This window comes from Catharus ustulatus, chromosome 2 (genome assembly GCF_009819885.2).
Source record: "Catharus ustulatus isolate bCatUst1 chromosome 2, bCatUst1.pri.v2, whole genome shotgun sequence".
Taxonomy (NCBI): Eukaryota; Metazoa; Chordata; class Aves; order Passeriformes; family Turdidae; genus Catharus; species Catharus ustulatus.
In genome coordinates, this window is record NC_046222.1 from 58,407,882 (window position 1) to 58,431,762 (window position 23,881).

The 23,881-nt window shown below is 37.3% G+C and overlaps 1 long non-coding RNA gene across 3 annotated transcripts in view; it reads left to right on the forward strand.

The window, feature by feature from the left end:
* The window catches only part of LOC116993165, a 92,000-nt gene that overhangs the window by 66,805 nt on the left and 1,314 nt on the right, over positions 1 to 23,881 (forward strand). Inside the window, exons 4-6 of one of the 3 annotated variants that reach the window (XR_004417206.1) lie at positions 5,443 to 5,529; positions 7,145 to 7,239; positions 11,664 to 11,916. This is a non-coding gene — a long non-coding RNA (uncharacterized LOC116993165). Of the gene's footprint in view, positions 1 to 5,442; positions 5,530 to 7,144; positions 7,240 to 8,662; positions 8,750 to 11,663; positions 11,917 to 23,881 lie in introns of those variants that run through there. The other 2 variants (XR_004417205.1, XR_004417207.1) reach the window with 2 other exon arrangements.

The window sequence follows — 23,881 nt, forward strand, 5'->3', positions numbered from 1 at the left end:
GGCCTTCTTTCATAAAAGTCTGTGCCAGCTTAGGGGAGCACAAAATTTTACAAGAGGCCTGTGAATGTTACAAGAGCGAGTCTTCTGAGAACTTCATAAAATTAATTTTGTTTTTTGTAAGAAAAACAGAAAATAATGAATATAATAGAGAACTAAGAGTTGATAGATTTTAAAGATTTGTTTTTTAATTTGTTTAAAAGGAGAACCTGTTTCCCTGTCTTAATAACTTCACATGATGTAGCTAGTTTGTATTGTACAGTTATTGTTGTTTAGAGAGGGATTGTCACAATTGCTTTTGTCACCAACGATTCTATATACTACTTTAGGTTTTGGAAACTTTAGCTATAATAGTAGGATAATCCTTTCTGAATGTAAGAGGGTGATAACCTAAGTCTACGTTTATTGAAGAACTTGAAAATATTTATCTTTTTTAATAAATTTTTTTAATCTTAAAAGGTGTTAAAAAAAATTTTTAATACTCATATAGAAACTGAAGATTCTATTTTAAACCAGATCTGGTTTTCTTTTTGATGGATCCACCACATTTAGTTTTAATATTTTTTTTGTGATAAAATTGAGGGTGAAAGAACATTTAAGTTACTACTATAATGAAATATTACAGCTTACTTTGTAGAACTTAGCAAATAGCTTCTTCGTTTTTCTTAATTTTGTATGTGTCCTTTCAAGCAGAAAGAATGCTGGTACAGATTGAAAGTGTTCACACAGTTTTTCTTCCTGTGTGCTTGCCAAAGGTGCAGAAAAGTCAGATTTTTTTTTAAAGTTGTGTGTAGTCTATACCAGTGCAGTCAAGAGAGATCTGGAAAGTTTTTCTGAAATGCAACTTTTACAAACTCTGCTAGAACTCGGAGCTTGTTCCACTTTACAAGTTCCCTGTGAAGTGTTTCATATAGCAATCTAGTTAATACATCAGCTTCTGACAAAACACTTTTTAGAAGCTGGGAAAAGAGGTGGGAAGGGTTGGTCTTATCAGTTTTATTTTTTAAGCTACAGTTGATTCTAAAATACACTGATAATATGCCAAACTATACATTGATAATTTTTTTGTGTGCTCTATCTATCAGCTTCCTGTAGTTAAGCTTTTTTTAGCTAGCAAGCTATAAAAATTGACATAATGTCTTTGTTCAAATCAGAACTGACTACCTTTAGTTTCTTACCTTTTACAGAAATCTACTGCATTATCTTTGCTATTTATCACTCCAACAGAAGCATCAAATTACAGAACCAAGGTACAGTCTTCACTTTGTCTCCCTGACTGCAATTGGCAGGGGGGTGCACCTCATACAAATTAATACATGGAGTCTTGGATTAAGTAAAAAGGGTGTAAAATAGATTTTGATGCTGAGAGTCCTTAACTGCACTTCTAAATTTCCAGGTATTTTTATACTTCTGAATTTCTCAATGGTTTTACTTCCTGGTTTTTATTTTTAGCTGGCTTTGTTATTTCATGTTTATCTTATGCAGTAGTTCTCCAGCTAGTCTAAATCTGTTTGTTCATGATCCTTGGAGAGATGGCTGGACACATGATATAGATTCTCCAAATTTAGTAGCAGTAAATTTCAGTAATCAGCAGTCATCTGCTTTACTTTAGTTATTAATACTTCACATTGCAAAAAATGCAGTTCTCCCAGTCTTTTACCATGGTTATATATGGAATATTGTTGGCATAATCAGGAAATAGTGAACACACGATTTTTTTCTTTTTTAATGTCAAAGTTTGTGCTACCAAAACTGTAAATTAGTGCTAGTTATTTTGTTCAAATATCATCTTTTTGTTCAGAGAATTGTTTAAAGCATTATTTGTGATTTTTTTTTTTTACACAACTTCATAATGGTCTTTAGAAATATAAAGCTGCTTGCCAGAAGGTATGGGAGGACTATTACATATGGAGCGTGCGTATAAGCTTGGTCCTAGATTACTGCACCTTTTGAGGTGAAGTGAGGCAAATTTATTGCTGTATTAGAATTATTTAATTTTAAAAAACTAAAGCACATGCAATGAAATTGCTGGTTTAGAGACAGATTTTAAAAATTTATTTAATTCTGTTTTCTTTTTAGTACTGTAGTCTTAAACAGTAATTTAAAATCTCACTGTTACTTTAGGAGAAGAAAAATCAAGATACATAGGTTATTCTCTTAATTCTTCTTCCTCTGACCAGAAAGGAACCTCAATTAAGTTGAGTAAATTAACTGAGTATTGTAGGTTATGCCTGAACCAAATAATAATGAAATAGTAGCTGAAAGTACACCGATACCTTTAAAGTAAATGTTCTGAAACATTTCAGTGGAATCTTTTCTTCTTTCAAAAAATACGTGCATATCACTTTAAAGGCTACTGACACCACGAATTAGATGGAAAGATGGTTCCTTAACAAAGAAACAAGAAGGCAGGAATAAAATGACATGTTTCTAAATTTTAGATTTGAGAATGAACAAGAGGTATAACTTCTAGTATGTTTGCAGTATAAATACTGTGGTGTTGAGTAAGCATATGACAAAAACAAAATGAAACTATTGTTTTAGCTTGGAGGGAGGGTTGTAAACAGTGTGTGAGATAGATAGAGCTACATACATTTTTACATCTTAAAATCTTAGAGAATGGAAGTGTTTTTCTTGGTAGTGAACAGTGAGATTATCTCTAATTCTTCCCAGATTAATTCAATAAAACCCTAAAAGTATTTTCCAGTGTTGAACTGCCATTGTGTTTATTCATATTTACTGGTGTGTTAGTGGCACTGAATTGTAAGAGGAGAGCTTGGCAAATTCACCAGCAGTTGTCCAAAAAGCTACACTGCAAAATGTCCTGTCTAACACAGAAGTAACTTACTCCATTAATGGAGTGCACAGAGCAGGACACACTTGTCAAATATGCCCCACTTCATGCTGTGCCATCTCAGTGCAAACCCTGTCTCGTTTCTGGTTAAACAGAGCTAACCTGGGAAAATTGAGATATGGACATGTAATTGCTGATGTCAGAGCTGTGGAGGAGAGTAGAACTGGTGGACAAATGTAATGCATTTAGACTGTGGAATACTTAAGTCTTTCACGTTCGTGTTCAGTTTTCCAATTTTAATCTGAAATTAGATTGGGAAAGGGTCACAATGAACAGTGAAGCAATAACCTTGCTTTCATATAGAATCTGTGTTTTGCATTAGTGAGTAAGGAACAAAAGCAGTGGAATATGGTTGTGAACATTGGTGTGTAACTGTGGATGAGGAAGAGGTTTTGGCCAAGAAATATCGAGAGTGCTTTTTTTGTATGACCAGAAGGCACAAGGTGAATGTTTAATTTTGCATCATGTTCTTGGGTATTGGAGACAGCATACAGTGTTTAATACAAAGGCCTTGGTGTGTTTTACTTCAAATCACTGACCTGTCAGTCAGGTTGCAGGCTTAGTGGTACCTTTTAGATGTAATATGTTACATAGAGGTTTCAGGAGTTATTAGTAGTTATATTAGTAGTAATAGATATAGTAGCATTTAAGGAGCTTATTAGTTTGTATAGTAGCCAGAAATTGACTTGTAGCTGGTTTTCATAGGGTCAGAAAAGATTGAGTTTGGCTTGGTGTTGTCATAGACTCCTAACTGTAAACAATAAAAAATGAAAGTTATATATTGGGTTTGGTCTTTGATAAATCACCTAAGAAATACTGAAGTCAAGGAAAGGCCCCTTCATTGCTTGGGAACACTCCAATTGCTAAAACAAGCACAAATACATGTACACACACACACACTCTTTTTTTTCCTTTCTCTTCTTTTTTTTAACAGTTCCAGTATTTTTTCTCAAAGAGCATTCCTGACTTGTGTATGTGAGCTGCTTCTGTGGAATTTCAGTTTTACATCTTCAGAATCCTTCTTACTCAGCAGAGCTCTTGCTTTTAGGGACTTGGGAAATGTAATGGTGCTGCTTGCACACATGATTCCCCACTTTTGTTGAGGTCTACTTTGTCTGTCTCTCTCATCCACAGACTTAAGACACAAGGATGGAGGTAGGGGAAGCACTCTTGCTTACAACTATATTGACTTTATGACCAAAACATAATGGTACACAGCTTTGTGCAGACACTCCTGAATTTCAGTAGATTCCTGGCTCAGCTATGAGTATACTTATCTTAGACTTCCTCCTTTCATCCTTTTCCTGTTCCACAACCCCTTCTCTCATACACACTGCCTTCAATTTTATGTGATAATTTGTTTATTCTCCTTGCAGATTATATCTATTTTAATAGCAGTGTAGAAAACATAGAGTCACATAATGTTGAATTTTGGGTTGGTTGGTTTCTTTCAGGACATTTTGTAGTAAGGTTTGAAAAAATCCAGCAACAGGACACCTTCCAGAAGTATTAAAAACAAAACAAAAAATAACCCATAAAACGGCTTAGAATCCTGTAATTCATGCAAGGTTTTGTGTTCATGTTTTGTATGGGTGTGTGGAATTACCTGCAAATTTTCTTACTAATGTACTACTGTAGAAAATAGCGCAATAGTTCTGCCAAGTCTTCATTTCATGGTGTGTATAGGTTAATTTTAGAGGGATTTAGTTATGCAACAGGAAAAAAAAAACCTCCATACTTAAGCTAGAACCCGAAATCAACCAGGCAGTTGAAAGAATAGTATCAGTTAAACACATGGGGTTTCAAATTAAGAATTTGGCCTGAATGTAAAAATGAGAAATGTCCTTCCAAAGGTATTAAATGTTGCAACTGTCTTTTCTTCCAATCTTTTAAGGTAAATCTACAAGTACAAAGCAGTATTTTTTTCTTGCTAGAGAACATTTTTCATACTCTTTTTTCCAGAAAAGTTGAAGTAAATCCTTTACTGCTGGCTAGCATTTTTGCTCACATCTATCTTTATCTATGCTTTCCACATTACATATACACATATATATACGTGTGCGTGTGTGTATATATATATATATATATGGTGGAGATTTTGTCTTTTTCTTCCCTTGGTTTATGCCTAGCACAGTTTTTTCAGGGGAGAGGCCAACTGTCAGAGCATACGTTTGCAGTATAGGTTTATTTTGACTTTGCACTCCTGCTTTAATTCACCATGGTAAGTTGGGTAGGTTGTGCCTATTTAGTTTGCCTATTTTAGCTGTCTGATTTTAAAAACAAACAGGTAGTAAGAGGTGGGGTGGGGATAAGTGTAAATATAGCTGTGCATGTATAAAATATACTGGAAATGGCTCTTTGCAATTCCTAAAGTTAGCATTCCTACTTGGATAAACTATATAAAAAACCTTGCTGCTGTTACCTGTAAACTTATATTACCAATCTTACTTCAATTGGCACATTTGTGGCAATGGACTCTTCTAGCAGATGTTGCCCTGCTGTATTATAGGAACAAAAATAGGAAGGGAGAAAAGGAAAACTCCCCAATCTTTCCCCAACATGGCCTGCCAAATCTCTTTTTGTGCTTCCAGATAGCCCTCACAATTTCCAGAAGCTGTCTGTCATGACCTGACTAGAAGGCTTATTGCAATGGAGTACCATGCTTGGGTCCATGCTGTGTAAGTAGCTCTTGTCTTAACAGTTTAGTATATAAACTAAGCTTTAAAAAGTTCAAGGAAGTGTAATTCATGTTATCTAGGGAACCTGGATATCTAGTAAAAGGACTGCACACACTTAAAATTCTGGCATTCTTTAGTCTAGGAAAATTCTACCTAGCAGGGATGTGAACTCCACATCTCTTACCTACTTCGAGTAAAGTAGCATGGTCATTCTAGACTGGGAGCAGATGAACTCCTGCTCATAATAACAGATAAGATACTATTCTTGCTAACAACTGTTGTGGGCTTTTAATTTATTTTTTTCCCCTCTGAAATTAAGACCCTTGAGTCTGTCTGCCCAAAAATTGCAGTAAGGGTAAGGTGCAGAGCTGACAAATGGCTTGAGGACTGTTAGAGTAGTTGACATAAGCTTATTTTTAAATTTGTTTCTTATTCTCTTACATATATAAGTTGTTGGGGTTTTCTTTTTGCATCTGTTTCTAGATGACAAGAAGTCAGATTAGAAAATAACCCAGATTTTTTTGTTTTCTTTTGAAATAAATATCTGCATAATCTTTAGTTCCTCTAATCAGACACAATTGTCCAGTTTGTAGTTCATGTCCCATTAAGGTATTATGCACATGTGACAAAGTCTAGAGCTTTACTGTAAAGCTGTTGCTTGACAATGGACAGATGTTTTCTAAACATTTTGTAGTTCATTAATACAACTGATGTTACTACATGGAAGCTAAAGTTCAATAAGAAAATTCTTCATTCAGCACTGAGAGGATGTTTCTGTTTCTTTGAAGCATGGTAGACACCTTGGCATAACGTAGCAGCACATAATGGTTTGTGGGTTTTGAAAAGGTGCAGGCCATATTGTGCTGCCTCAAAAATACAAGGATTTCATCACCCTGAAGAGACATACCACTTATGAATTAGTCAATCTTGTGATGCTGATGTCTGTCATACTTTAGCAGCACGTAAATATTGGTGTTAAGACTGTAAATATCTCCAGTATTAACTGTGCTGCTGAAGTAAGGCTGGTCACTTCTGCACACGAGTCGTGGAACAGGATATTGCATGTATTTCCTATGCCTTCTTGTTGCTATAAACTTGTGTTTTGTTTGTATATCAACACTCTCTTAGCTTTTTTGTATTTTCATTTGTTCAGAAACTATATTTAGAGCTTCATAGTATCTGATGGTAAATATAGAATAGACATAAATATAATTTTGCTTTGGTTTATGTGAAAATTGAACTTTTTAAAGGAGCCATCTCAAGCTACACCTGTCTAACAGTGCTTTGGTAAGTGTTTGTTTATATATTTAAAAGCTATAAAAATTATTTTACTTTGTCAGTGCATTTCTTTATTAAAACTCTTAAAACTGTGTTCATTTCTACAATTTTTTCTAAATTAGTGGAACTGAGATGATTTTGGTCATGCTTTTAGCAAAGAACTCTCAAAGAAAAATTGCCTTCCAGTTTTTTAAATTAAACTTATTAACCACTTCATTTCTTAAACCGCTGGGCTACAGACAGGTAACAGTTTTATGGTTAGAAGTTTAAGCTGTGTATCTGACTAGTGAATTTACTAATTTTTTTCTCATCTTCCACTAAGATTTTTCTCTTGCAGGAGAATCTTTCATTGAGATGATTGAAATTGCTGCAGTGAGAGTGGAAATTACTTGGGCTCCTTTCCTTTTAAAAGCTGCATGCAAGAACTGTGTGGTGAGTCAAATGTAGACTAATGGTTATGTAAATGTCACTAATTTTAGATACAGATCTGAAAGTGTGTTTCCTTTTAAGAATTTATTTTCTTCACTATCATGACTCAGTATCACTTGCTAATCTAATTTTATTAGCCCTGTTGTATTTTACCATTTAAAATACACATACCTTATTCAAATAGGTGCTCACAGAGCCAAGTTAACATATCATATAGATGTTTTAAAAGGAGGAAAAAAACCTTATCTACACTCAAGATTTATTTTGATTTTAGCCTTCACATGCCTGTTACCGGTGCAGTTGCACAGGTACAAACCTGATGTAGATGAATATGAGTCCAAGTTGTTGTAATTCATAAGTTTGCATTATTTGACCATATTTCAGAACTTCAGACTAGTAAAAATCACACTCTATCTCCTACTGCTATGGATTTGAACTGGCAAAATTACTAATGGCTAAAATTTGATTTAGTTCAGACCTGAGCAGTTCTCAATAGCACAGCTATGCACAATTAGCCTACAGCTTTATGTTCTTTATGAACACTTGTGTGCACATTTACCTACTACATTTCTCTTGAGATACATGACTTAAGGTTGACTACTTAGAAAAATTTTCCTATTTGGCTCAAAGTTGGGTAGCTTTCTCGTTGAGTTTCTTCAAATAGCACTATGTAACTGCTAAATATTGAAGACCTACACATACACTTCGGCTATTTGAAGACTTAGAAATGCTTGGAAAGACCTTAAAGATCACTGATATTTTTTCAGCATGCTGCAGACTGGTTCTTGCAGCAGACCATCCATCCAGTCACCCTTGTAGATCTAGTATTTTAATGTACCCAGGATTTTTGCCAGGGACTTCTGTGAGTAGATGTGAATCTAAAGAGTTCGTCAGAAACTTGAGAGCATGCAACAAATAAGTTTACTTGCATGGCTTTGTCAAAGTCCAGTGGCCAAATGATTCCTGTCTACTTCATTGTGCTCCTGTTGGCCTTTGTGTGAAGAGTGAAACAGACTGTGCTTCCTTCTGGTTCACCATGCAAACTCCTATCACTGGCACAAGGGCAGGAAATAGCAGGGAGCAGGAAGAAGCAGAAGGGCAAAGGTTGGAGAGCCTTGTTTTGTGGCCCTAGCAGCTTAGAATAGTTCAGTGACATGGTGAAAACACAGTTTGAGCATTTGCAGAAACAGAGTTCAACCAAGGAACCGAAGTTCTGTGGATTAAGAAAACTACTTCAAGTGCTTATGAAGGCCTACTCAAATGGTTCAGTTCCTAAACGTTTGAAAAGGATGTTACATTTCTCTCATGGTTCACAGGTGGCTTAATATTAGCAGTTACATTTTCCAGAGGTTTGCATGTATGGGTGGTGCCGGAGACTATGACTGGATAGAACTCACTTTTTGTGTTTGTTGTTGTGTTTGTGCAGCTCTGGGGCCCTAAGGACTGTGAAAGATTCTTCAGTTCTGTATCATCTTTGTGGGAAGTAAATAAAATGCTTCATCTAATAGGGAAATTAGAATCCAAAGGAAAAAATTTTCTTTTTGTGGGAGGGGGAGGGTGGGGAGGAACAAAGCACAAACTAATAATTGTAAAAAGAACAAGAAGATCACAAGATGAAACATTAAGAAGTTAGATAACTCATGCTTTAAGATTCTGCAATCTTCATTTGCCCCCTTGTGTCAGTATACTATGAAGCAGTGTTCATGATAGCACAGAAAGTTTAATCTGTTGATAGGTTCAGCCTGTTGTGGTGCTGGGCCAGGGAAGATGTTTGTGGGCTATGCAAGAAACCTGATGTTGCTATAGGTGCTGCAGAAATCAGTAAAAAAATCTGCAGGCAGTGAAACAAATAGCTGCAAGTAGAGGAAACCATGTATTCATGGTTATGCCAAGTGAGAAATCCTAAGAATTGGATGTGATGTTTATTTTTCTGCCTTTATTCTCATGTGATGCTGAACAAATAAACCAGGCTGTTGTTTCTATAGTGCATATATTGTGCTTTACTTTAGAGGTGTCTGATTTAAGACTCATGTCTGAAAGGAACACTGGTGGCTCACATTAGGAGGTGAGCTTCTATGGGGTTGTCATTTGAATTAAAATACTCTGTAAAATTATGTCTGCTGACAATCTCCTGCCTTCTTAAAGGGAACTTCAAACTGTTGCATACTATGATAGTTTCTACACCTCCGTGTCACATTTAAAATAGGGGTGATGGGCACATACCTTGAAGGGCTATTGGCTACTTTGGTTTAGTAGCTGTAAATGCAGTAAATGCATTTCCTTATGGAATTTTCTATGCCATTTGTTAATTCTCATTTTGGAAGAAGAGGTGAGTACTGTGCATTCTTTAAAGACTGCATCTGCAATCAACTTTCCTTGTTGCTAGCTCAGACTGGGAAGCAGAGTTTCCGTGCGTTTGTTCATGGTCTATTTCTACAGTCTTGTGAATGCCAAAATACTCTGATTTGTGTCCTGTCACTGATTCATTTTGCAAATATAACTCATTATTAAACACTTGCGTGTGCAATTTTTTTGCTTGTCATCTTTGTAAGTAACATCATCAACATTCTGCAAAATCTTCTATATATTAAGGTCATGTACACGTTTGAACTTCAGCATATTTGACAATAATTTTACCTGTGAAGATCTGTTTTCCAGAAAAAAATGAACTAGTTAAATTGTAACAATTTCTTAATGTACAGTGGTAAGCACTGCATCTCTATAAATGTAAAGTGACTTATACCTAAGTATTTAGGACTTCTACAGCCATTTTCTCCGAATTTCAAAGGCAGTTTTCTTGGTACTGCCTATGGCACACTTTGCTAAAAGAGTGGTCTGTACTAGAAATTTGGATTGTGATATGAAAATGTTTCAGCTTTTCCCGTAGTCATGGTATCTTGTTAAGTATTGGGGGAAGTATCTTCTAATCAGATATCACATTAACAGTAATGGTTGAATTGGAAATGTTTTGACTCCATTTATCTTCATTGCAACCTACTGTCGCAGAAGTCACAAAAAATTATAGAAAGATATCCAAAGTGGTGAACTGCTATTGTATCAGTTTAACAGCAGCAGCAATTATTCATGTAAAAAACAAAACATTATAAATGTATTTGAAGGAAAACTGAGATATATGCAAATCTCCTTTCTAAGGTGGCAGTTGTGTGTACCACAACAAAATATTAAACTATAAAAAGAAATAAGAAAAAATTATGGAAAAATGCAATGGCATGAGTGACATTGCTCATCTTTCTGTGAGGGGGGTAATAATCATTGGAGCACTTCTTTTTCACTCTAAATAGTTTCTGTTAGAAGTTATTTAATAGTTGTCAGGTGCAGCTCTTTTTTTTCCACATTTTATTCACTTGTAATAGTTCTGTGTTCATTAATAAATACGATTACTTATATTGCTTCTGCCTGTTAATGTAAACTTTGAACCTCATGTTCAAAAGTTCTGAAATTAACATATGCATTATAGCAGCAGTTATCTAGTTGGATCTTCAGTCTAAAGTATGCAGTGCATAGTAGTTGAAGGCTTAGTTTCTCTTGAGAGATAGGAATAATATACCCATAGTGTTTTCTTCTGCTGTTTGTAGCCACAGGAGTCAAATATGGGTAGAAAGCTTCCCATTTCCCTATGCTTCTGCAGACTTTATTACCCATAAAAGAAACTTCTGTCAGCAGCTTTTACACTTTTAAGTGGTTTTAAAAGCAAAACATTTTGGAATCTCTCAAAAAATACTCAAAAAACCCTTAAACATTATAAAATTTGAAGTATATAAGGCATAAATTATAGCATAGAAAGTCTCAAATGTATAAATTGTTAATGTTTTTTGAAATAAAGGCAAAGGAAGAGCTTCAGGGGTTATATTTGACCAACTAGAATAGTCAACAATAATGTAAGACTATGGTTCTACAGCCTTGTGATTCTTGAGCCAGACAATTTTAGGAATGAGTCTTCTCATTCCTTCACTGTTACCCCAGCTCTCATATGTCTTTGGTGGTTTCACTGAATGACTTCAGGTTAGTTTTTAGTAAGCTCAGCCAGCTGAATGTGCTTGCTGTAAGCAACAGTGCCAGCACTGACAAAATACCCTTTGCTCCTGAGACTGGCACTCCAGTTTTTAAAGTCCATTTACATTGTTTAAATCACTGTAAGGAATATTCAGGGCCTTATTCTTCCTTTCTTGACACTACTACAGGCCGACTTTGCCTATCTACTCTCTAAATCAGTATCAAAGGGTTTAAAAACATTTTGGTCTCTTTTCTTGTACAAAAGATTAGTATCAACATATAAAACCAGCACAAAAATGCTCATATAGATATAGCTTCCTAGCATCTGGAAGCAACTGTGCTATGCCTTTGCCTTGATAATAGGGATGTGAAAGTCACCCCATTTTCCAACAAACAATATCTCTTATTTTCAGACACATCAATAAATGCATTAAAGCTACATTATCCATCTATTATGGAACTTTCAGATCGAAAATGAGATTTCCAGTAGTATGAGACAAATATGGACAAGAACTCTAATGTTTTAGAGGTATGAAATCTGTTAAATAACTTGTTCTTCTACCAATTTTCAAAAGCGTGTGTAAATGGTAGGTTGTACAGTCAGGAAGAGGATTTCACTGCACATTTGCTAACACCGTGTAGCCAGACAGCCCCCTGTTGGCCAAATTGCTGTGGAGGTTCTAAAAAGGAATTGTGCTTGAATTCAGCTGTTCATTGCATTCAGCAAGCAGTTTTTTTCAATCCCATATCACAAATAGAGAAAGTGGAGGGAGAAGAAAAACGTGTGCTTGTAAAAACTACCTTTGAATCGAGTTTTATCTCTGGCGTACAAGAAATGTTAAAGCTTGGTTAAACAGAGTGCCCGCCAATGCCTTTATAGAAATTTATTTTTAAATTGCTGTAGTAAAAATGTAGGGCAGTGCTTTGTGCTTGTGATAAAACTTAAGACTAGCATTCTTTAATATCACATTTACAGCCTGACTAAGGCAAAGTATTTATCTAAAGTTCTGTCAAGAATGCAGGGTTTTAAAACATTAAAGATTGTAAGCTGGCAGCAAACTAGCTACAGCTTTATTTAATGATGGAGACTCTCTCGCAGGCCCATCTATACGAGCTTCTGCTATTTAACAAGATATAGTTTGACCAAGAGTTTTGGGTGGTTTTTAATCACATATGCTTTGCTTTAAGATGTTTTTTGTATGTGTTTTAAGTTGCTACCGATGCAACTAGCTGCGTACTTCCAGTTTGTATTTCCTCATATGTTGAGAAACAGAAGAAGTTCTTAAAATGAAATTAATATCTCATGCAATTGCAGATGCTTCTTAGGCATTTTGGGTTGTTTTTTTTTTTTTTTCAAAGAGGCTGTAAAGGGAACTTAAAATCTACTTTGTAATGGTCACTGTATATCTATATAGTGATGGAGTGCTGTAGGTACTGTATGAAACGTAGTATTGGGTGACACAAGGATTCCAGAAAGAACTCTGTCACAGAGGTACAGGATCTTCTGCTCTGAGATAAATAATACGGAAGTTATGTCTTTCTGCATCAGGTATGGCCAAGGTTATCACACCTCCTCTTCATTTAAGGAATTGGATTTGCAGCTGAAAATCCATAGCTCCAACAGTACTAGAGAAACTGATGTGACAATTACTTTTCTACTACAACACAGAAGACTAGCATGGTGCCAAGAAAGCCAGAGTACTGGAGGACTTTTTCGTGCTCTTAGAACACATTAAAAAAATCAGTGATCAGATATCTTGGAACAGGGGGCAGAAACAAGAGGGTAAGTCTATGTGCTGTAATTGAAGAGGTATAATGGGAAAGATGGGGACAGAATAAAGCTGTTTTAAAATTGTCACAACTTGCTAAAATCCCTCAGGAGAGTTTTAAGAAACTAGCTGAAATAATCTCTATGCAAGGGGACTCTTCCATGAAAAAGAAAACTTGGGTATCAGAAGCCAGAGGAGATTGAAGTTCACATCTCCTGCTTCTGAAAAAATACCCAGTGCAAGTTGCCTACAGATGTTCCCCATCTTTCTTGTTAAATCAAGGATATGCGCAAAAAAGTCACAAAACTATTTTGTTCAAAGATTGTTGGCAATGATAACTATTGCTGTTAGCAGATGAAAGCAAGCTGCAGGTAGGATTTCAAAGGGTAGTGGAATTTGATTTTATTGGACTAACTGTGCAGTTCCTTGCCTGTTCCCTATTCTTTTCCTAAGATGTTTCCTCAAGTAATGGTAAAGCCAGCATACAATAAATATAAGTACCCATTAAAGCACACTAAAGGCATACCTTATGTTTCCAGTAGATGAACACTGAGATAATGAAGTATTTGTGAATCACATCACAGTCCTCTATTAAGCCAAAATTCTGGGTTTTATTGCTGAAGAGAGCCCCAGTAAAGGTGGCTTTAAACTGCTTTATGCTCCTACATTCTCTAAATCTGCTGAGGATGGAAAGCAGGAGCAGCATTAAAGAATTTCAGGGCTGTTCAGCAACCAGCAAGGGGATTCACCTCTTCCCTCCTGCGATCTCTCAAACTACTTTCTGTGTTTGAAGCAGCTTTTTGAGTCTTTGGGTTTCAGAGGTTTTTTCAGAGGAGAGTTTGCAATCCCCCTCATAAACTAGCAGCATAGGTAAGAACCTGTTCTAGGTTGAAGAAGATTCAAATAACTTACCCTGTTCAGAAAAATTAAAATATTCTTCTTCTTCTGGGGAGTGGTTACTCCATTCCCAAATTAGGATCGAACTTCAGGACTTCCTCATGGTTCTTGGAGTATCTTTAATTTTTAGTTTGTTTAAGCAATTCTAGTCACTTAGAATATACAGATAACTTGCAGACCTGTTATGTTGTGCTCCCATTATTTTACACTTATTTAGGCATAAAGTAAGCCTGAGAAAAGCAAATACCTTTTGCTATGAATGTACCTCAGTTTCCTCTAAAGTTGCAGGTTTTTCTCTTTAACTGTGAACAATTGTCCAGAGCAGTGGACATTTTAAATCGTAATTGACAGAATCCTAACTTTATCTCTAGTTTTTTTCATGTTTACTGCAGGATGCTTTTAAAAACAGCACCTAGTCCTGGTGATTTATAGTGTTTGAATTTCTCAGGTTTTCAATAGGGTCTTCTTTTGAGACATCTGGGCCTGGAGAAACTACTGTGAATCCCCATAAGGCACGTCCTTGAGATAGGAATGTCTCTTTCACCCTTTATGTTAAAACCAAGTAATTTATATTGAACTTTACATGTGACACTTTCTTTCATCTGCCTCTAGATAGTACATAGACAAAATTTTAAAAAATCCTCCTGAATTCTAACATCTTTAAGAATATTTGCAATTCTTTGTGTGTGTGTGTGTTGCGCATTGATACAGGACCACTGCATGCAGCCATTGGTACCCATGAGTACCAACAGAGCAGAACATTTTTCAGCAGCACCTGTGAAAGCAATAACTGCATTTCTTTGTGCAAGAGTAGTGTTAATCCATCCCCCTCATTCTTCAGACTACAGTGGCTACAGAGAACTTTTCATTAGCCAATGATAGTAGAAATTTTATTTTTCACTAATCTTATCAGTTTTTTCTTACTTTACTTTCTTATTTGTTTATATTAACACTTAAATGACTGTTAAGATGTGGTTTAGTTAAGAAACTGTAGCATTTCTGGTTTGTTGGGTTTGGGGTTTTTTTGCTTTAGTTGGAGGAATTGCTTCAGCCTCGGAAGAATTCCATGTCTGTGCATACCCCATGAATGAACACGACCTCCCTAGCTTTCAGACACTTGCTGTGTAATGTAATGGTGTTATTAAAGACTGTCTACATAAGATACACTTTATTTGAGTTGATGAGCATCACATGAATCTTCTAAGAAGGCTGAGCAAGTGAAACATCTTGCCTCAAGATGTCACAAGTGATACAGGCACCTGGCCTCTGGTTCTAGTTTGTCTGAGTAGAAATACTTGAGAAAGACCAGAGCTCTTTTGCTTTTCTAACTTCTTGTCCTAGGCTGTCATCAAGTCTCCTAACATGGCTAGACCTTGATTGGATGGAGACAAGGAGCAGAACATTTGCAGAACAGATCCTGATACATAAATTCTTCTGAAGAAGTTAAGCACAGCTCAGACCTGGGAACACCAGGCAGTCCAATAGTGCAGAGCTGGAATTTTCATGACACAGTGGTCTGCAGTTCTTGGACTCCTTGGCAGCTATAATTCTAGAGAAACAATCAGTAACAATGTGGCACCAGAATTAATTATTGCATGGTTGAATCACTTTTGAATCCTTGAGCTTCATCAGAGAAATCCAGCTCCTCACTGTCAAATCAGGTTCAGAATCACCCCTCCATAAACTTCAATGGGTGTCTGCCCTTCAGTATTGATTCAAACATTCTCTACTCCGCTGGTACTCAGAGATCATTTTTTATAAGCTTCCGGCAACCTGTAGGACTAGTTCCATATAAAATACTTAATCTGGTGCTTAGTCAGAACCAAAAGACTGAAAGGTTCTGTACAATTCTGTTCAGCTGAACATCCTACACCAGTAGAGAGGTAGGTATGGTTCACATTAGGGCGGCTTATAGAGATGGGAACTTCCTGTATTTTTCAGTGTCTCACAGTTTCAGAAGCATTAAGGTTGGAAAAGACCTCCAAGATCTCTAGTCCAACCATTAATCCAGCACCACTATGCTCACCACTAAACCATATCCCCAAGTGTCACACCCACATCACTTTTGAGCTTTCCCAGGGTTGGTGATTTTCCCTGGGCAGTCTGTTCCAATGCCTAACCACCCCTTTCAGTGAAGAAAGTTTTCATACTATCCAGCGTAAACCTAGTTTAGCACAATTTGAGGCCATTTCCTCTCATCTTGTCGCTTACTATCTGGGAGAAAAGACTCACACCCACCTTGCTACACCATCCTTTTAGGTAATTGCAGAGGACTTGTTTGTTGTTCCAGGTAACAAGCGTCAGGATGAGAAGGAATAGCCTCAAACTGTACTGGGGAGGTTTAGGTTAGACATTAGGAGAAATTTCTTCTCAGAAAGGGTAATTAGATATTGAAATGGGATGCCCAGGGCAGTGGTGGAGTCACCATCCCTGGAGGAGTTTAAGAAAAATTGGATGTGGCACTTGGTACCATGGTCCAGTTGACCAGGTGTTCAGTTGGTCATAGGTTGGGCTTGATCTCAGAGCTCTTTCTCAAGCTAATTGAAAGCTGCCTCCAATTACAGCAAATATTGACACCTAGAGCAAGATGCTGAAGCTTATCTCTGCTGCAGAAAGAATTGCCTTCTGAAAATGAGGGTCTCAAACAGAGTATTATTACTTATTATTGCAAATGCTAATTTGAAATGGTAAGCATTGCCACAGACATCTAGAAAGGAATTTAGATATGGTGCAGTAGAGAGCCTTCATGGCAGTAGTGACATTTCCGGAGATGGACATCTTGATAAAAAGTATTTCTTTATGGGTTTTCTCAAGGACCTATTCAATACTTTGCATTTTCTTTGTATAGAGAGGGTTGTACACACTCTTCTTAGATCCTCAAGACAAGTAAACGCCAGTCGCCAAGTACCGGCACCACAGGAGCATAGGCTTTCCAACCCTGCAGGCCTACATGCCCTCCAGCAAAGCAGCATGAGACTTAAAGAGGAAAAAAAAAAAAGACTACTTCCTTGTGTGTAGCAATTCACCTAATTCTTTCATACACATGGCAGTGGATGCCACGAGTACATGGCATCCAATGTTATGGTGCCACTACACACATGCTTCAGAACATTTGGAATGTTTTTAAAGTTGTACCTCTTCCTTTCAAGCACTGAAATGGTTTTATAATGTGTTAAAACCTACCAGCTGTCACAGACATTTGTGTATTCTATTTTAGTCACTCATTGACTCGTTTTGGTCACAAGGTGTTTTATGAGAGCATGTTAGATCTTTAGTAACACTGCTTCTTTTTCTATGGAAAAGAGATCCCCTTTTTATCTCTTAAAAAGGGAAGGAGAAAGGTGGTAGTGAGCCGATTCCAATTCCAGTACAGTATTCACTTTGGCTGTCCCAGATCTCAAGAAATGTAAATACATACAGCTGAAAGATCAGATACAGAGAAATGTTTTCAGCCAGCAGTTTATCACTACCAAGTTAGAAAGCCCTGAGAGCTCTGAGCTTTCGAAACAATTATTTCCACACTGTTGCCCACCCTGCTTGAAGGAACTGTGTGGTCTTTCTAACAGGCATCATTGCCTCCAGTGTAAGACCTGCGTGCTTGTCACTGCCTATTTTAGAACAAAAACCCACATATGCATGCATGTTCTGAACACTCCGTAAGTGATCTAAGAACTGTCATTACATCCTTCACTCATGGCTTTGTTTTGGTCCTGAGGGTAGGCAAGAAATCAGCCTAGATCCCTCCACAGAACAGAGATGATCCAAACCACAGCAGTCTGATATTCCATTAGCTTTCTGTGACTTCACACATTCAGCTTTTCTATTCAGTCTCAGAGCCTACCTCTGAAGCTCACTGAGAGCATGGATCATGGGTCCAAGGGTGGTGAAGCACTGGCACGGGTTGCCCAGAGAAGCTGTGGAAACCCCATCCGTGGAATTGTTCAAGAGCAGGTTGAGCAGGGCTTGAAGCAGTCTGGTATAGTGGAAGGTGGCCTTGCCAATGGCAGAGGGGTTGGAACCAGATCGTCTTTAGGGTTCCTTCCACAACCCAAACAATTCTGTGATTCTAGAGGTCAGACTTTCAATGGCTTAGCACAAGACACTGTTACAGCACAGCTTATGAGGGCAGACTATAGCCAACAGAGGAGTCACTCAAGTGTTCCTGTGCTGCTAGGGTGTTTTCCAGCAGCAAGGCTCCAGAAGATGAACCTTGTAAAACAATGATTATTTGCCCATCATTGTTCCAACATGTATTTGTAGAGATTTTTGGGCTGTATATGGACACCAGTGAAGTCTAGATTGGACTATTACACTTCAATTGTCAAAGAAATCTTACAAAATTGGAGCAGAAAGCAGTTTTAGCCTAACTAATGATAGAAGAAGCTTCTGTTAAATCAGGGGCCATGCAGATACATTTTTTTATGTACATTGTTCACATGGCCATATTTGAGCTATTAATGTATTCTGGGGATCCACAGTTTCCTGAGCCATCTTCAGAAGATAATGTTTTCAACAACTATGGGTAGCACATGAATATTATATGACTTAAGGATAGAATTGCAAATTGAGAAAACAAACAATAAACCAGTCTTCCAGGAGATACTTCTCCAGTTTATGGAAAATTAGGAACTTACTGACAGGGTTAGTGCTCACCACTAAGGTTAGTGCAACTGGCATTGAAACAAAGAGGACATAGCCAGTAAGTGTCCAGGAGGGTTATCACCCCAGTACTACCAAAACAGTGATGTTATTCTGATCTTCAAAGTTTATCTATTTGACCTCCAAAAACTTAGCTTCTGTCTCCAGATGTAAGGTATCAACATAACTAATCTATCTGATGTCTGGATCCTGCAATGTTTCACTTCACAACACATATGCAGAAATTACCTCCTAAAGAGAAATTTTCTTCAGGTATGCAAACTGTTCATGGAAGATGCATTAACCTAACACATTGGAAAAAAATAAAACGTCTCTGGATCTCTGCCTGCCCTTACCATGTAGCCCCTTCCTCTGTTCCACCAGGACCTGGTTGAGGAGTAGGCTGAAGACATAGTAAAAACACAAAGATTAAAAGATAGAAGAATCAGCATGCCTTCTGTTTATTGTTGAATACAACATTGTAAATAAACCAATATGTCAGCAATTATTTTATTACACAGTTTAGATATCACTGGGGAACAAAAACAAAAACCATAAACCAGCCTTTTCAGAAGGCCCTCAATGAAAGCTACAAACTGCCTTTGAAATTCAAAGAAAACTCTGTTCTTAACTCCAAAAGTACTAGTAAAACCCCAGACTTGATGTTTCCAATCTATTACCTTTTTTTTTCCAATGGAGAATCAGGATGGAACAATGTTGCAATGCTTAATTCCTCACAGTTTCAGCAAGCACTCAGCTGACTGCTGTAACAGTAACTTGCTTAGAAAGCAAAGCCCTAAATTAACACTCTACAGCAGCCTTGTACACATTACTGTTTCCAGCCTTTAGGGCTACATTCATCATCCTTCTGACCAGAAAGAAGACACCAATTATGGAACCATTCCATTAGTATGAAAACAGAGTAGAAATGGAGGAAGGATTCTTGGAAAAATTTACATCAGATTACACTTCAGGAGGTTATTTCAGCAGAAACTACATGATGGTCTAAAAAAACTTTTTTTTTTTTTTTTAAAGAAGTCAGATTTATTTGTATTTTGTATGATGACTAGTGATTTACATCTCACCCACCCATTTGAGAATATTCAGGGCTTCAGGCATATCTCCAGCCAGAACCAGACTATTCAAATCATTGTTGGTCCATCCATTTACTAGTTACAACAAGGTCTTCTGTGACTAATTATGGTCTAACTGCAGCAGGAAAAGCAGCTTCAAAGAATGGGAATCTTTAGACACACTAGCAGTTCCCTTGGTTCTCAAATTCATTATTTATGTGGATTACATTGAGCTGACAGATTTAACTGGGCTGTTGAAGATATGGTCAAAGAAGCAGAGTCACTCCCTTCCCTTTTATTGTCTTCTGAAGACATAACAGTCATATGCATCTGTCACTATAGAGAGGAAGTTCTCCATCACTGGACTTCATTTGGGGTTTTATAGGCTGTTTCAGTAGCATTTGGGAATAGATCAATATAATATTTGGTAGGGAGTTGTATGATGCACTGTAAATCTTTTATTGAAGATACTCGCACTGTTTATTGTTGAAAATCAATAAAAATAAACCTTGTAAAGTTAAAGCTTGGCAATGGTTCAGCACAAATTAGAGGGAAGGAGTAAGAGGCAAAGAGCCTCCCTCCTCTTCTTGGATAATTCCCAGGTTGTTTCTCAATGAATATTTAGTAACACTTTCCAGCAATCTAAGAACAATTAAAAAAAAATATTCAAAGTCATGAACTCTTCATTGTGAACTCAGACAGGACTTTTGATCCCCTCTGGTGGCTTTCTGGTGCTGAATTAAGCTGTGGATCAAAACAAAATATCACCCAGGTTGTGTTGGATGTGCCTGAGACTTATCCACTCAAGAGACTGACAAAAGCACATCACCCTTGTTCGGGTCAGATTAAGAGAGTTATTTTTGAGCATTGTAAAGCTGAAAATCAATCAAAGTAGTTAGAAACTGGGAAGAGTTCGCTGGGCAGAAAGTTAGAAGTTACTATCACTGAGCATGATGCAGTTACTCCAGCATCATTGTTTTGCCCTATCTCTATTAATTCCTCATGTACAGCATTACAGGGAGGATCTTCTACTACTTCTATGCAATTCAGTTATGAAGGTAAATGAAAAATAGGTTGGAATCATTTAGTAAAGGGGAAAACTTCCCAATACCATGGCCAATGCGAAGAGATCAGTCTTAGTCTAATTAGTATCTTAGTCTATTTTATCAATTTCTAGAGCCTTATTTAAACATGTATTCTTAATCATTTATACAATCACATGAGTGATGACTAGAGAACCTATAAGAATGCAGTGACAGCACTTCCCAAAGAAACAAAAACCCTTATGAATTGTCATTGAAATCAATACCCAAAGAACAAGAAGGTATTTCACAATAGACTCTGTCCTTCCTGGTATCAGTAGGATACTGAACAATTCAAGTGGTAAATAAATTACACGTTCCTGAAAGAAATAAGATCAAGACAGACTTCCAGTGTGTGTAGAAGCAGGCAAAAATTACTTAAATGCACAAAAAAAAGTCACCAATCACTAGAAAAGGAAGTCAACATGGTGCAAGAACAGGGGAATGGAAAAAGTGTGTGGTACCTCTATCCTGTTGGAACACCCAACAGGCACCACACAATTGTACCAGCAAAGCCCTTGACAGTCTTGAATATAGAAACACAGGATGAAACCCAACTGTAAAGGAGGGAAAAGTGATTAAAATGAGAAAGTGTATGGTAAATGAGGCTTTTTTTCTGAATTATCTGCCTTTTGCAAATCTTGCAAGCTATCACCTCATTTTGGATGATCTCCTCCTGCCATGTAAACTGCACTGCCCATGTGTGGGACAGGATGATGGTGCTGCTTCACCTTTCAGTTTCTTTTTCTCCTAAGGCTCTGTCTGCTTGCCTGTTACAAAGCAACAAAGAGCTCACTGTGAGTGAGTGAGGGGACTGCCCCAGCACTGTGGCAGTCCCTTTCTAGCATCACAGGCAGGGGAACAGTTTGCACATTTCTGCTGAATCCAGCGAAGAATAAAAAGGCAAATACATCAGTGAAGTTTACTGAAATCAGCAAGTTTTGCATCTTCACAGGAAAAACAGAAATTCTCTTGAGAGAGCTAGCAATGACTTGAAGAAGTGGATTACATCAGGGATAACAAATTACTTTATTGGAAAATAAAAGTCTATATGTGTCAAAATCCCATTCACATTTAATCAAAAATAGAGTTAGATATGAGCAATCAGAGCTTTTGGTTCTGTCACGTGTCAAAGCACAACCAAGTCACCTTACATACAACTAGTCTAGCAGAGATTGTGTTGTCAGATACCAGAGTTGAATTGCCTGCCAAGGTTTGGGTGGAAGTACTTGGTTTAGCACATAATCTGGTTTTGATGAAGCAGCTTTTAAAATCACTCAGACTCATAGTTCCTATCAGCCAAATTCACTTGTACAGCTGTTCTTCTGTGTGAACAACTCTGCTGAGCACACACCACACAGTCTGCTCTCTGCTGCATCCCTGCTTGTTTGGGGCTTCAGAAAGGAAGGTGCAGTGAAAACACTTGCCACAACTTCTAAATTCCTGCCTTGGTGCCTGCAGGTTACACTGCATACCACTTCAGAGAGAGCAAAGAAAAATTGCCATCCTGGCTCAGCAACACTTTACAGTAGTATAAATAACCTTGCAAGGTAGAGGCCAGCTGAAGATTCTCCTAGTAAATCAGTGCAATTTTTATATTAATTCATCTGCAAATGAACATAATTTCACCCATTCCTCCATAATTACTGCTATTTAGTTGTAGCTTGGAGCTACACAACACCTGTAGCTCTACCATCACTGCTTCCTTTTTCTGTATAAAGAAATCCAATAAGGTGCTTTCCTTGAAGAACCAGCTTAAATTAATTTATTCAATCAATCTTCCATTAAAGTCATGGGTATCTTACGGGTATCAGACACTTTTAACAGATTTCTATCAGGTTGTTCACACACATGCTGTCAAACTTATTTAAGGAACTAACAATATAAAACAAACAAACGAAAAAACAACAAAGTGTAAGCATTGTGTAAGAGCGTAGTCATGTTCTCTGCAGGAAAGGAACACGAAACGACAGAAGGTGAGACTTCTCAGTTCAGAGCTAATTAGAATAAATGCTAGAACTCTGGGAACTCAAGCTTGTTGATGGTCATGTGCTTTGCTTCCAAAAGAAGCACAGAGTCACAGCACACTGTTACCCAAGGGCGAGGGTAAGCATATATGGCTCTTTACATGACAGCAACTTGCACTGGTATATTTTCCAGAGCCAAATATTGGATTCATAAAATGGTGCTGGTGCTAAATAAAAATTAACCCATGAGGGGAACCAGAAAATGTTCAGCCCATCATAAAGTGTTACTGGAATGGTTGTTTCAAACATTCATTCTGCCAAAGACATGAAACATGGATGATGGCATAGGTTAAAACTTCAAGGCTCTTTAAAAATTGAAGTATTTTGTCTTTTTTTTCACTTTGTTAAAAAAAAAAAAAATGGAATCCAAACTTCAATTTTCAAAGTTGCTGTTGCAGCAAGGAAAAACAAGTCCCTACTTTTGTGGTAGGTGAAACAATGTAATCTTTTACTATGAGGGGGTCTGAAACTTGTATCAGCTTACATCACTGCTATTGGTCATTATTTAGGGCATCATGTCTAAATACAGCCTCAAGTCTGGTTTCTGGGGGTTTTTTTGTTTGTTTGTTTGTTTTTGTCTCGTGCTTCACATTATTCTTGGCTAGTCCCTCCACCTACAATGTCCACAGTCAATGACTCACCCAATAATCAACATTATAGTTTCCAAACAAGGAGTGTTGTGTGCAGCACAGCAACCTGTGGGGACAGCCATCCCACACAGCTTGTCTGCTCTGTCACCCAACAGTGGTCTGACCTCAAAGCCCACCATGATAGGCCTTCTGGTACACACCTTCACAGAAGGTCTCCACAGAATCATGGAACAGGCCAGGCTGGAAGGGAGCTCAAAAGATCATCTGGTCCAGCCTTTCATATGAAACAGAGCCTCCATGAAATCATTTAGCATCCTGTTCAAAACTTCTAACAATGGAGACTACCACATCTGTGGGGAGGTTGTTCAGTGAATGATGGTTCTCACTGTAAGAAATATCTTACTTCTTGACAAATATGAACATATTGACATTATTGACCAAAAAAAATCCCATTTGAAGTGAAAGCATTCACTCTTACATTGCCATTTATTATATTACATAATCTGTAAGCAGCTTAGGAGATGTAGTCCCATAATCACATTATTCGAACAGCTC